Raw genomic sequence first — 13963 nt, 5'->3', positions numbered from 1 at the left:
TTCTCCCTTGTTAAAAATCTTTCATTCTCCCTCTTAAAAATCAATAAATTCATCAAAAGTTTACAAGATGTTATTTTAAAAATATATACTCTGAGACCAATAGACCTGAGTTTAATTCTTCATTCCATCATTGAACTAGTTGTGTGGGTTTTGCAATTTTTTTCTGAGTATCATCTCTTTCTAATCCTTACATTAGGAAAAATCACTTAAATTATTTGAGAAAATTAAATAAGTTATAAAGTCCCAAGTACTTCCTGGGATGCTCAGTACAGTAATTGCTTTCTCCTACTTCTCTTCATTGGTATCTAGTATCAGTCATTATTGAGGATGTTACTAAAATATTTTGTGACAAGTAGCTTTATACACACATTTGAGATAGGTGTTTCACATCAGTGAAATAAGGGAGAAATATTTTTAGGTCTTCTTGGTACTCCTGTAAACCATTCATGCAAGCATACAGATAACTTTGTTTGCCACAGAAAAACCTAATCATGATTATGGTGGATGTATAACTACCCATTTTCTTAAGTTCTTCTTAGTTGTTATTGGTAATTTGTACTTTACTTCAGTTTTAGAATATAAGAAAAGGATATATATATATATATATATATATATGCCAATGTAAATATTTATCTGTCATCAGTAAAAACCAAATATGTGAGATGTTCTGTCAGAGGTTTGCTGTAACCGCCCCCCACCCCCACCCTCACCCCCACCCCCATGGTGACTCTATGAAAAAACATTCACTTTACCAGTGGCAGGTAAAGAAACATCAGGGGATCAACTCTAATGCAATTATTTATTTTTTTTTTATTTTACTTTTTAAAGGTGGTATTTGAAGAAAGGCTGAGAAAAAACCTCTCTTGACTGCTTTAATAGGATTAGTAGCAATGTTTTGACCTGAAATTTAGGTCTTGTGATTTCTTTCCAGGAGATTTCTCACTACATAAAAAACTGTCTGCCGTGGCCTTCTTATTTAATTCAATCTTAATTGGCTACAAACCCCGTTAACATCTAAGGGATTGTTGGAAGGCCTAAAAGTGATCACAGCCATCTAGAAGTGAACAAAAACACATACTATGCAGAGCAAGTTAGCATTTCTTTTGTATTGTGTTCTAGGCTCATTTTGTATTTCTTTCAAATTTTGAAAGTTTCAGCGACTATAAATATAATCTCTAGAGAATATGTCCCGTTTAGAAGCCGGTTCAGCCATTTTCAAAAGGAGGCTAAGCTTTGTGTTCAAAGATGTATGTTTTAGGAATTCTAGACATGGCTTAATTACAGCTACTAACAGACTTCATCTGGTAATGAGACCCCTTTGAAAAGAGTAGCACAGTTAAGGTGCCAATATAAGGTGGGGATAGATCTCTTAAACAGCCTTTCATAACCTGGTCAGAGTCACTGGTAAAAGCAAATGCCTGGAGTGCTTTTTCTTTCCTTTTTTTTTTTTTTTTTTTTCATGAGATGTGAATGGCTGGCCTGAGAAGAAATCTAGGATCCTTCACTTCTGGTCCTGATACCGACTCTAGAATAACCAGAGAATGGCAAGGCTGGTATCCTCGCTGAGACAAAGACAGGGGGCGGGCAGTGCCCATCCTTTCCGTGGAGTGGGCTAGAGGAAGACACCATGAGGGAGGAGGGATTTGTTTTGTTTTGCATCGGGCTTCCCCAGTTCCACCCCGCATCCCTGCGGGCACAGCTCTTCGCGCAGGGAGGACGCAGCGGGCAGCCGCAGTGGCCTCTGCGTCAAGGAGGCGGTGGGGCGGGGAGTTGCGGACCTGGCTTGCTGCTCCGCGCCCCTACACTCGAAGCCTTCTCCTCTCTCCCCAGCCTGTCGGCGGCGGCAACACGGGCGGGCCGGACACGTGGGTGCCTCCGTCACACCCTCACTCTTACACTCTCACGGACAGGCGCACACGGATCCGGGCGCCCGCATCCCGTACTGTTTGTCTAGCAGACACACAGGCGCTCATAATTCTCTCCTGGCCGGCCTGCTGGCAGTGACCCCCTAACCAAGCCCCAGGGCCGGCCCTTGGCACGCAACTGCTTCTCTCTAGACTTCTTCTTTGCACCCTCGGTCACAGCTACCCGGACCGGTCCTTCCTGCTGAGACGTGGACACAGCAATAAGTGCAGGGTGAAGACACACTAACGGTAAGCACACGCTCCTATGCTACAGGCACGGTTGGAGATAGGGTGGGGCTCCACATTATCCATCCAGGAGTCCGGGCCAAGAAGGACAGCAGAACTGATGGCTGGATCCCCGGAAAGACCCAGGCTGTGTCCTGGGGTGGGAGGGAGGAGGAGAACTAAAAATCCCTGGGAGGGTGAAATCGAGCTTGGGAGGTGGGGGTGGGGGGCAACCCTCTAGGCTCTGAGTCCTGCACCTGTGCAAATTGGGGGTTGGGTGGGGATCAAGAGGTGGCACTTGTAGGAAGAAGCACGTGAGTAGAAACGTGCCGCCATCCTTCCTTCTGGTAGTGGAAATTGCCAATAGCATCCTTTGAGACCTGCTTGTTTTCAACTCAAGTTGGGATTACAGGGCGGGGTCCGTTAATGGGAAGTCCAAGAGGAAAGTTGGGGTCTGGAGGAGAGGGACTTCTAGTGAATTGGAAGCCGATTCTCTTGAGCGTGGGCGGTGGGGTGGAGAGAGCCTAGAACCAATGGTCCTCCGTCCCCCTTGCCCTCGTACCCCGTGGTTTCTTTGCTACTGCAGAAGGCGACTGTCAGAGGCAGAGAGTTTTCACGTGACCCCAGTTCCCTTTTGCTTGAGGTGTCCTGTGATAAGTGGCCCGAAAGTGGGCCTTTCACAGCGCACCGGGCACGTGGCTGCTGCGGAAAGCTTGGCTTGCGCGTTTCTGCGCATCCTGGAATTTGAGTGTGGCAGTGAGGGTGGTGGCTCTGGGACTTTAAGAAGCGGATGTGAATGAATTGCAAGCCCATATCTTTGCTACCTTGTATTCACTTGGCTGCTCTGTGCGTGACCAGAGCAGAAAATGATTTCGAATACAGTATGATAGAAAGATTTGGGCACCAGACTTACAAACATGAATGGATCAGGGGGCAAGAGTGACCCGCTTAGTCGCAGGGGCCACAGGGGCGGGATTCTCTTCCGTGGAGCAGAGAAGTGGCCTTTGATGTGCCTTCGAAGAGAGTGAAGTACCTAGGCTCGTGGGCTACAGGGTCTTGCTTGCCTTTCCATCTTTTACCTTAGCTGGGTATGACTGGGAACGACTAGAGTAGGACTGGGCGGGGTCTGGACTCAGGCGTGGTGACGTCGGCAGTGTTTGGGTGCTTATGCAAATGAGCTGCAACCATCTCTGTTGGTCAGGTAGTCTTCCCTTCTAGGTCTTAAAGGGACACCGATCTTCGTCTGCACCATTCTTGCGGCTGAAGAAGTAAGGAGGAATGAAGGGTTTGCTTTTTGTGCTGAATTTGTTGGACTCCTCATTGCCCATTCTGCAGAGTATTTTCTGTCCGTCAGTGCCTGGTTGCTTTGTGTAGCACATGGGAACAAAGCAGCCCCACCAAGCTCCTCACCGCACCCACCTGCATTTCTTCAAGCAGGGCACTGAGATACAAACCTACTTATGTCTTTCGTTTGACTTGTAGGTGGTTAATAAATACTTGAGGATGGACTGAGTTTTCTTTGAAGAGGGTGTGTGTGTTTTTCTTCAAAGAAAATTCCATCTGTACGGAAAGAGATCTGAGTGATTATCAAAAGCTCCAATTTTTTTTTCTTTTACTTCTAATTTCTTATAATAGTTGACCATTAGTATGGGGATTTTTTTTAATCCTACCAAATATAAAGTTGAATTACCTGACTTTCACTGCATTCTTTTTTTTTAAAGAAGTTAACAGATTTTCGAAAGGAAGATAACCTTTCTGCTTATTACTAAACTTTCTGATTCTACATTATATATTTCATTCAAGAATTACTCTGTAATTCCAATATATCTAACTCAAACTGTGGCATTTTAATATAATTAAAATATGCATGTTTCTAGGATAAAAGTACCTTGTCACCCAATTAACAAGACATAGAGAACTTGAAAACTGGATAACTTACATTTTTGACATACCAATATATAAATGAAATTACTTACTTATTAGTTATTAAGGTTTTTAAGTCCGTTACTAAAATTAAAGTCCATATTTATAATTATTGATTTACCAAGTGATTGTCGTTCACAAATTTTAGAGTGTATGTTTTTAGAAATGTTTCTCCCTCATAAAATAAAACCTGTGCATGAATAGATAAAAAATTTGTATTACTGTAAACGTTGTGGTTATCATACATCCAGGCAATTTTTAAAAAATCATTCACTTAGAATGACAGTACTGAAAGAGCTGTGCTATCAAAAGCTCTGCTTTTTTCTTTTGTTTCTCAATTTACCTCTCAACTTTTTTTGAAGAGTGTTAATTTTTTGATACTATATACATATGCATGTTTGTATATTAATGTATTCCTACTCAGAGTAGATTTTGAAATGATTCCCGAGCAGATGGCTTTATTAACAAAAAACACATGCATAGTGTGACACAGGAAAAGCATTTAAGGTTAAATGGAGGTAATCTTTGGATTTAGTCACATTTTACTTATGACATTACTCTTCCAGTGGTGTTTAGTAAGTCTTGATAAATTTACTTAATTAAATATGAATTTTGATCAGTAATTATTTTCTTCCCTGTGAATAATAAGTCCTAAGGACAGCAGATACAAGATAGTTTTAAATGCATAGCATCAGTTGATATAGAATACAACTGCTTTTAGCATGCCACTTTATTTCCTCATGATTAATGCACTAAGGTATCCTTCACATAAGATTAATTGGTATCTTTGAGTAGGATGCTTACCCTGGGAGCTCTTTCACCAATCATATTGACAAAGATCAAAAGAATAACTCATTGTATTTGAGAGGACAGGAGGAAAGTCACTCTTATACTTATTTTTTGTAGTGGCACAGTTATACAGCTATTTGGCAATGTTTATCAAAATTATAAAAGCACATATCTTTTGATCAAGCAGTTCCACTTCTAGGAATTTATTCTACAGATATGCAAGTGCAAGAGATGCAAAGCTATTTGTTGCAACATTGTAATAGCTTATTACCAGAAATGACATATGTGTATCCCTGTTAGGAATATTATACAGTTATTTTAAAAAGTTAATCTAGTGTACTAAGAACAAAAGTTTTTGGAGATTTTTAAGTGGAAAACCAAACTGCAGAATTACGCATATAAAATAATTGCATGAAAATAAATAGATTGGAGGTTTTTTGGAAAAATATGTTAGCTGGAAAAAATACATATTTCCTTGTATATACACATACAAAACAAAATCTTTGGAAGACTATGATTACTTATGGGGAGTGAAAATGGTATTAGATATCCTGGTGGGGAAGGATCAGAGATATTTTTTACATTGTGGTCTTCAGTAGCATATTATTATTTATTTAAAACAATGCCCATATTAAAACGATCCCATATTAATTAATATGTGCTAATAAAAATGTGGAAGGGCCAGGTGTGGTGGCCAACTTCTGTAATCCTAGCTACTCAGGGGGTAGAGATCAGGAGAATTGCTTTGAGGTTCAAGGCCAGCAAGAAAAAAAAGTTAGCGAGACTCCATGTCAGCAAATAAGTTGTATGTGATGGATCACTGCTACAATCCTAGCTATGGAGAGGCATAGATAGGAGGATTGCAGCTGAGGTCGGCTCTGGGTAAAAACTTGAGATCCTGTATAAAAAATACCTAAAACTAAGAGGGCTAGGGACATGGCTCAAGTAGCAAAGCAGCTGCCTAGCAAGCGTAAAGCCCTGAGTTCAAACCCTGGTACCTCCAAAACATATGGAAAAAAACAATTGGGGTAATTTTGCTATACAATTATAACTTTCCAATATAATAAAATATTCTAAAGTAAAAAGATCAAATATGCTAGGTAGAGCAGTATCTAGGCCTCAGTTGGTACCAAATTAATAAGGTGAAGAATCAACAGCCATTTTGGCTCCATGATTTCTGTTTTTATTTCTGAATTTATAAGTAACTTTTCTTTCAGCATTCTTAGTAGTAAAGTTATATTGCAGCAGAAGATTTAGTTAATTCACTAAATTTAGTCTGTTATATCATCATAAAGGTACACTATTTTTTTCCTTTTTAAAAAAAGTTTTAGTTTAGAGATGATTACTGAATCACATGTAGTTGTTAAGGAATAACAATTCTTGTGAGTTTTTAGAAAGTGCTTGCAAATATAACATGTTACAAAAACTATACTACAGCATTGCAACCAGAACATTGACATCCACACAGTTACAAAACAGCTCCATCCCAGGAGGGATCCTGGTTACCATTTTGTAACAACCACTTCATTCCTGCCCTACCCTCTACTTGACTCCTGTAAAATAAATCTTGAAATTGGCTAAAATTATTAATCCTACTTTATTCTTCTGTTTCCACATTATTACAGCTATTTTATGTTTGCCTTTTCATATAAATTTAAAAATAATTTTAGCCATACAAAAATTTTGGTGTTCTGAACCATGAACAGGGCTTGGTGTCTGTGCATTTTGCTAGTAATCACCAGCAAAATGGTTTCTGATAATGGTTTAGGCATGAGATACACCATATGGAGCTTTGCATAAGACTGACTAAATTTGGATTTGAAAGTTAATATCTCTGCAGAGATTAGAGGAAAAACCTATACCACATTGCTTCCACATAGGCCTGGCTCCATTGCAAAAAGTTTCTTGGACAATATTTTAAATTGCAGTAAAATTTTATACTTTTAACTGAATCCAATAGATACTTAATTTATCTTTTTGTCAGCAAATGTTTTGGCTATTGATTGCTATTCAGTAACCATCCTAAAACATGGTAGCTTAAAATAATTTAGTATTTTTCATTATTCCATGGTGTGGCTGTGCTCAGTTGGGTGATTCGTCTGTTCTACTTGGTGTTAGCTGGCAGGTTAGCTGGTGATGGAATGTCAATGCTGGTGTTCTCACATCTGGTACTTCATTACAGATGGTGAAATACTGGTATCTGGTTGGGAGTTTCTCTCTCTCTCTCTCTCTCTCTCTGTCTCTCAGGTTTATACTGAGGCAGGTAGATTGTTTTCCATGGTGTCTGCCTTCCAACAGATGGAAGGCAAGAACTACAGGTTTCTTTATGCTAACCTTGGAATTTGCATTCTACTGGTCATAGCAAGTTCAAGACTAGCCCAAATTTAAAAGAAGAGGAAGTAGAATATGTCTTGATAGGAGATGTAGCATGTGCATACACAATTGGGAGGAATTGTTAGTGTTCATTTTTTAAAACAAATGACCATAGCATATAATTATAAAAGATCATATTTAAAACTCCATGAATATATCAAAATGTCAAGTGCCTCAATTCATATTTTATAAGATATAAAAATATAAATATATAAGTAAGTATAATTACTGGTCTATTTCTATGATAGATTTATGATGGCTCCTAAGATATGTCTTCTTTTTAGTCCTTGACAACTGTATGTTACCTAATTTGAACAAACATCCTTTGCAGACATAATCTTGAGGTTAAGAGATTTTTCCAGGCCCTATACGCCATCACAAGTGCCTGTGTAAGTAAGAGGCAAAGGGAAATTAGATACATAAAAAAGGAATTAGGCACTGTGACTGAAGAAACAGAGATTGGAGTAGCCGTGATTACTGGAGGCCAGCAGCCTCCAGAAGTTGGAAAAGGAAAAGTCCATGCCCTCCCTTAGAGCCTTCTGAGCAAATATAGACTTTCTAATACTTCGTTGTTAGTTTATAGAAATTTCTTTTGGAACTCTGGTTTCCAGAGCTGTGAAAGTATACATTTCTGTTGTTGTGAGCCTTCAAATTTGAAACAGCTTGTAAGAGCAGCCTCAGGAAATGAATATAGTTTCTAAGTTTGAGGACTTCTTTTATTGTGGTATGGGATTTGAACTCAGAGCCTACCCCATGAGCCACTCCACCGGCCCTTTTTTGCAGTGATGGGTTTTTTTTCTTTTTAAAAAATATTTTTTTCTTCTTTATTATCGTTGTGCTGGGTGGGGGGTATATTGTAGCATTTAAAATATGGAACGCATCATGAATTTGAATGTCGTTCTTGCACAGGGGCCATGTTAATCTTCTCTGTATCATTCAAATTTTAGTATTTGTGCTGCCGAAGTGAGCACTGTGATTTCTTATTCAAGTTAGGGTCTTTCAAACTGTTTACCCTGGCTGGCTTTGAACTGCGATCCTCCTGATCTCTGCCTCCTGAGTAGCTAAAATTACAGGCATGATGCCTGGCAAGTTTGAAGTATTGTTAATATTAATAAAACTTTAAGTATATTGACATAGGTAGAAGGATCACAAAAAGGCCTAGCAATATGGTTCAAGTGATAAAGTACTTGCCTAGAAAACACAAAGTCATGACTTCAAGACCCAGTACTGCCAAAAAAATATTTTAGAGACTTTTTGAAAGATTTTTGGTTAAAATTTAAAATCCGTTTTTCAGTTCATAGAAATCAACAAAATACACTTCAATTTGTGATTACTTTATGATTATAATTAATTTTGAAATAACTGAAAGTTCAGAGAAAAGAGAAGAGGTCTTATGTACTTTTTCACAGAACTTACTCTTTCTGATGTCTTGTGTAAAGCACAGTACATTATCAAAACCAGCGTATCAGAATTGGTTGGCATGACCCACAGAACTTTTTCAGATGGCTCAGGGATACTCTCTTTCTCTATCTCTCTAGTTCTATGCAATTTTATCAAGAATTCATTAACCCTTACTACACTGAGGATACTTAACTGTACCATCCAGACAGATTTCTTTCTACCGTCCTTTTATGGGTCGACCACGTATGCTCTCCATCCTTAACTCTCTGCAACCACTAATCATTGTCCATCTTATTATGTTATTTCACAATTATTACATAAATGGAATCATGAAATATGTATCCTTTGGAAATTAGGCCTTTTAAGTTTTTTCCCCCAAATTTCCTTGAGGTGTACCCACATTATTTGAGATAGCAGTTCTTTCTAGTACTTCATGGTGAGCATGTACGTGTAACTGTTCACTCTCTGAAGCAGGCACGTGTTCAGTCTGGGGATACTGTGAACAAAACCTTTGAACTTCTGTGGACATTTGTTCCCAAGTGCCTTACATTTTTATTTCTCTAGAATGTATACAAATGCAGTTGGTGGTCACCGTAAGAAGTCCATAAAATGTAATTGTCAAGTATTTATCAGAGTTGCCCTGGCATTTTACCTTCTTATCAGTAATGTACCATTGACTCAATATATTCACAACCTCACCAATATTTAGTGTTATTACTTTTTGCTAAAACATTTAGTCATTCTGATATACATGGAAAATATGTTTTATAAGGTATAAATTGTGATTTTTGTATTCTTTATAAAAAATGTTTTGTTCCTGTTGGGTACAATGGCTTATGCTAGTAATCCTACCTATGTAGGAAGTGGAGATCAGGAGGGTCACAGGCCAGCATTGGCAAAAAGTTAGTGAGACTTCATCTCAACAAATAAGCCTGGTGTGGTGGAGCATGCCTCTCATACTTGCTATGCAAAGGCTGTAAGTATGTGGTTAATACAGGGCAAAAATGTGAGACCTTATCTGAAAAATAATTAAAATAGAAAAGAACTAGGAAACTTGGCTGAAGTGATAAAGTACCACTTAGTATTGTCAAAAAACACAAACAATCAAAAACTTCTATTTCTTTTGATTGGATATGTGATTTTCATACCTTTTTGCTTAATGCAATAATTTCTTGTAAAGAAGGGTATAATTTGCAAAAGAACTTTTTAGGTTGAATTCTATATCGATAAAATATTTTAGATTGTCTGTCAAGATGATTACTTCAGCATTTCATAAAATTTCTGGTCATTTTTCCTTTTGTAATTATTTTATAACTATAACACGAAGAGCATGATGTACCAGTGTTTCTTGAGCATTTCAATATGTTTTGGCATTTGATTTTATTCATATAGTCTTTACTTTCAATTCTATGTATTAGAATTATAAAAATAATAGAAAAATATCATATAATAATGCAATCTAATATAATGTTGTGCAATTATAAATTATGATTAGAATTATAAAAATAACTGAATCCACCACAATAAATTTCAAATTCAGTGCTCATACTGGTTCGTATTTAAAGGAAGCTTTCTTCAGTAAGTTTTGAATTTGTCAAAATTTGAATTCACTCATTCAAATTTTCTGATGTCTGGTGCTTTATTACAGAAAAGAGTGCAGCAATAATCATAACCTAGTCAATATAGATGAGTCTGTTGCAGCCTTTCCTTATCTCTAAGATGCAAGCACCTACCTGTTCTTTCAAATCTTTGCATATTTGTGCTGGAAATGTTATTGAAAACTTACATAATTTCAGAGATGTTGTAACAATAGGTTAGAAGTGAAAAAGCCTTGAATGTTGCAGCAAGAATTGCCCAAAATATTGAGGTAGTACTGTAGTAAAAACCCTAGTGTGACTGTGAAGAAAAAGCAGGGCAAAGAGGCTTTTATTTTTCAGTACTGGGTATTGAACTCAGGGCTTCATGTAGGCAGGCACACAGGTCAAGAAGTGGTAAAAGGCTTTTTACCATTATCAGGAACAAAATAATGGGATATGAGTACATTTGTTTTAAAAACAACTGCAGAAATCAAGGATCAATTTGTAGCAATAAATTTGACAATTTAGATGAAACAGACAAATTCTTTCAAAAACAGTACTCACTAAAAACTAACACAAGACAAAAGTAATTTAAGTGACTGTATATCAATGAGAGAAATTGAATTCTTAATTTAAAATATTCCAAAAAGAAAACTCCAGGCCCAGATGGCTTCACTGCTGAGTGCTGCCAAACATTTGAGAAAGAAATAAAACTAATCCTACATGTACTCTTTCAGAAAATAAAAGAAAAATCACTTCAAAACTCCTTTTGTGAAGCCATCAAGAGCAGAGAAGAAAAACACAAGTTAAAAATTTACACATCCAAGTTTCCATGAATGTCCTTGAGGTAAATCCATAGCAAAACTGTAACAGTTTGATTCCAGTGATATATTCAGAATGTAATACATCAAGACCAAGACCAACCAAGGAAGTTTATCACATAAATAAAAGATTGTTTTCAGATACAATGCCAGTTACTGTAATATTCTATTCTAACATAATAAGAACTTATATAGTTATATTAATAAAGGCAGAAAATTATGGGTCAAAATTCTACACTTATTTATTTGCCTTTACTGAATTAGTAATAAAAAAGTAACATCTCTAAACAGATAAAGGACACCTAAGAAAAAAAATCAATAACTAAAATTGTACTTACTATCTGAAATATAGAATATTTTCTCAGTAAAGTTAGCATATAGATAAAGATGTCTGCTCTCAGCATTTCTGTTCAAGATTTTGTCTTAGGCAATAAAACAAGTGAAAAAGAAATCAACGGTACATAATTGAAAAAATATAAGTTAGATTATCTTCCCTCTTGTAAGTAGCTATTCCAGATTATTTTATCAAAAACAAAACAATTGATTTGTCATCATTGTAAGACAGAAAAACTTCTTAAAAATCATTTTTAATTCTATAGAGTAACATAAAACAGTTGTAATCTGAAATTAAAAGTATAATCATAGAACAAAAATGTAAACTAATTAACAAAAAAATTTAAACTAATTTAACAAAATTTATCCAGACAGGTATACTGAAATCTTTGAAATATTGTTGAGAAATGTTGAAGAAAATATATATAAATGAAAAGATATACCAAGTTCATAGATTTCAAAACTCATATTTTTAGGTGTTTGTGCTCCAAATGAATCCATAGAATGGAAGCAATACCATTTAAAATGCACACAGGCTTGTGTTTTGTCTGTTGCTTTGTTTCTGTTTTAGGTAGAAATTGACAAGCTGATTTCAACATTTATGTGGAAAGGCAGGACCCAAGATAAGTAAGACAATCAATAAAAGGAAGAATACATAAAATAAAATATTTGGGATTAAGAACCAGTGCATTAGAAATTTGTGATGTTGATTTTTAAAAAGTTTTGCTTTTAGTTTTTAGTGCTTCAAAATAGTTTTATACTGTAATTTATATGTGAAAATAATTAAAGCTAAACAAAAATGAATGAGAAAATTGTAAATATAAGCTCAAATTTAAATAATATTTTCCCCAATGTTATTTACGTATTTATGTTTTTACACAAATACAAAAAGGTAAAATTACTTTCACATTTATAATTGGCATACTTTTTAGAGTTTTTATTTATTTGTAACCTGTAGAAACTGATGTTTGCTAAGAGGCAAAAGAAAAAAAATGCTGGCAGAGTTTCAGGGGCTCAAAGAACCAATAGAGTGCTTGGCAATGATATAGAAAAGGGCAAGAATGAAAGTAGTTCATTCAGCCTGGGCATAATGCCTTCGATGGAACTGAATGAATCACCAACTTTTTGATCATTTTGTGTGTCTCTTTAAGACTCAAGCTCCAATGTAGCTAATCTAATGAACAAATGTGGTGAATTATTTTCAATGATAGAGATGATATTTTTCTCATTACTGTACACATACCCTTTACAATATGACCTTGTTGCTCCTTCCATTAAGAAGTAGAATTTATCTCTATTCTTGAATCAGTCTGGAGTTAGCTGTGAGAATTGCTTTGATCAGGGAGACATTATCAAGATGACACCATCTATAATAGCTTTTTTGCATTGGGCTTACCATCTTTTGGCTACAGCTGGAAGGAAATAAGAGCTTACAATATGAACAAGTTGCAACTAGCATTTTGGAAAGGTTGCATGTAGAAGAACCAAAGTGTAGTGGCTGATAGCTGGTTTCTAGCCAGAATGAGCTAGACCATCTCAGATGACTCCAATGGAATTGGCAGATGACTACAGTGTGAGAGTGTTGCAAGTCATGACCACCAGAATATCTGGTCATCTAAGCCTCACTTGTATTGTTGAACCAAAGACTCATAAGGAAATAAAACTCATTTTTCTAAACCACTAGGTTTTGTGGACTTAGTGGGCAATAATAAATAGCTGAATCAAAAAAAGTAGTGTTTAAGAAAACCTGGAATGGGTTGGGACATAGATCAATGTAGAACCCTTGTCTAAGAAGAGTGAGGCCCTGGGCTCAATCCCCAGTGCTACTATATATACATTTTTAGCCTGATTTTAATTCCAGCTACTCTGGAGGTGGATGCAGGAGGATCAGGAGTTTGAGAGCAGCCCAAAGTTAAGCAAGATCCTATCTGAAAACAAAATAAAAAGAATAGGGGTGCAGACATGACTTAAGTGGTAGAACACATGCTTGCAAAACCCTGGGTTCGATTTCCTCAGTAGCTCAAACAAAACAGCCAGGCCCTGGTGGATAATACCTGTAATCCTAGGTATTTAAGAAGCAGAGATCAGGAAGATTGTGGTTCAAAGCCACTCATGGAGTAAATAGTTCGGTATTTAATGTTCTCCTTCACAGTACAACCATAAGTGCGATGATAATCACAGTAAAGAGAATATGTATTGCATTATCTCAGTGTGATGGTATGTCTCTCAAGGACTTTCTTATTAGGTAACGATGCTGTTGTTCTCAATTTGTACATGAAGAAACTGAGGTGCGGTTAAATAACTTGGCCAAGGTCATAAAACCTAAGTGATGGAGCTGAGATGTGAGATTAGTCTGTCTCTAAAACCTAGTAAATGTTTGGCACCAGTGTGTCTTTAAATATCAAGACATATTAATTCCTGTAAGATCCCACTATAATGAAATAAGATAGATCATAGGCAAACATGAGGAAGTTGAAGTCATTATTTCTCTTTTAGATTATGAGTTTCATACTAAAAAAATTACCTATTATTTACCTGCATGAAGTAATCAGGGCATTTTCACACTTCTATTTCTTTCTATCTTTCCCATTTTCATTCCTGATTTTGTTACTTATGG

The 13963-nt window shown here is 36.5% G+C and overlaps 1 protein-coding gene and 1 non-coding gene across 4 annotated transcripts in view; one reads left to right on the top strand and one right to left on the bottom strand.

Annotated features, from left to right (window-relative positions):
• The window catches only part of Slc6a15 (solute carrier family 6 member 15), a 58562-nt gene that overhangs the window by 14653 nt on the left and 29946 nt on the right, over nt 1-13963 (top strand). Inside the window, exon 1 of one of the 3 annotated variants that reach the window (XM_074084062.1) lies at nt 1852-2153. The exons of 1 other annotated variant lie outside the window; for it this stretch is intronic. The gene's annotated coding sequence lies outside the window, so the exon portion shown is untranslated. Of the gene's footprint in view, nt 1-1851; nt 2154-13963 lie in introns of those variants that run through there. One more of the 3 variants, XM_020153441.2, reaches the window with a different exon arrangement.
• LOC141426034 (U6 spliceosomal RNA) lies at nt 8079-8185 on the bottom strand. Its single transcript, XR_012451147.1, has one exon. It is a non-coding gene; the product is annotated as a U6 spliceosomal RNA (small nuclear RNA).

This window comes from Castor canadensis, chromosome 8, assembly GCF_047511655.1.
Source record: "Castor canadensis chromosome 8, mCasCan1.hap1v2, whole genome shotgun sequence".
Classification (NCBI taxonomy): Eukaryota; Metazoa; Chordata; class Mammalia; order Rodentia; family Castoridae; genus Castor; species Castor canadensis.
The sequence above is the reverse complement of the archived record's forward strand: the minus strand, read 5'-3'. Positions and strand labels throughout refer to the sequence as shown.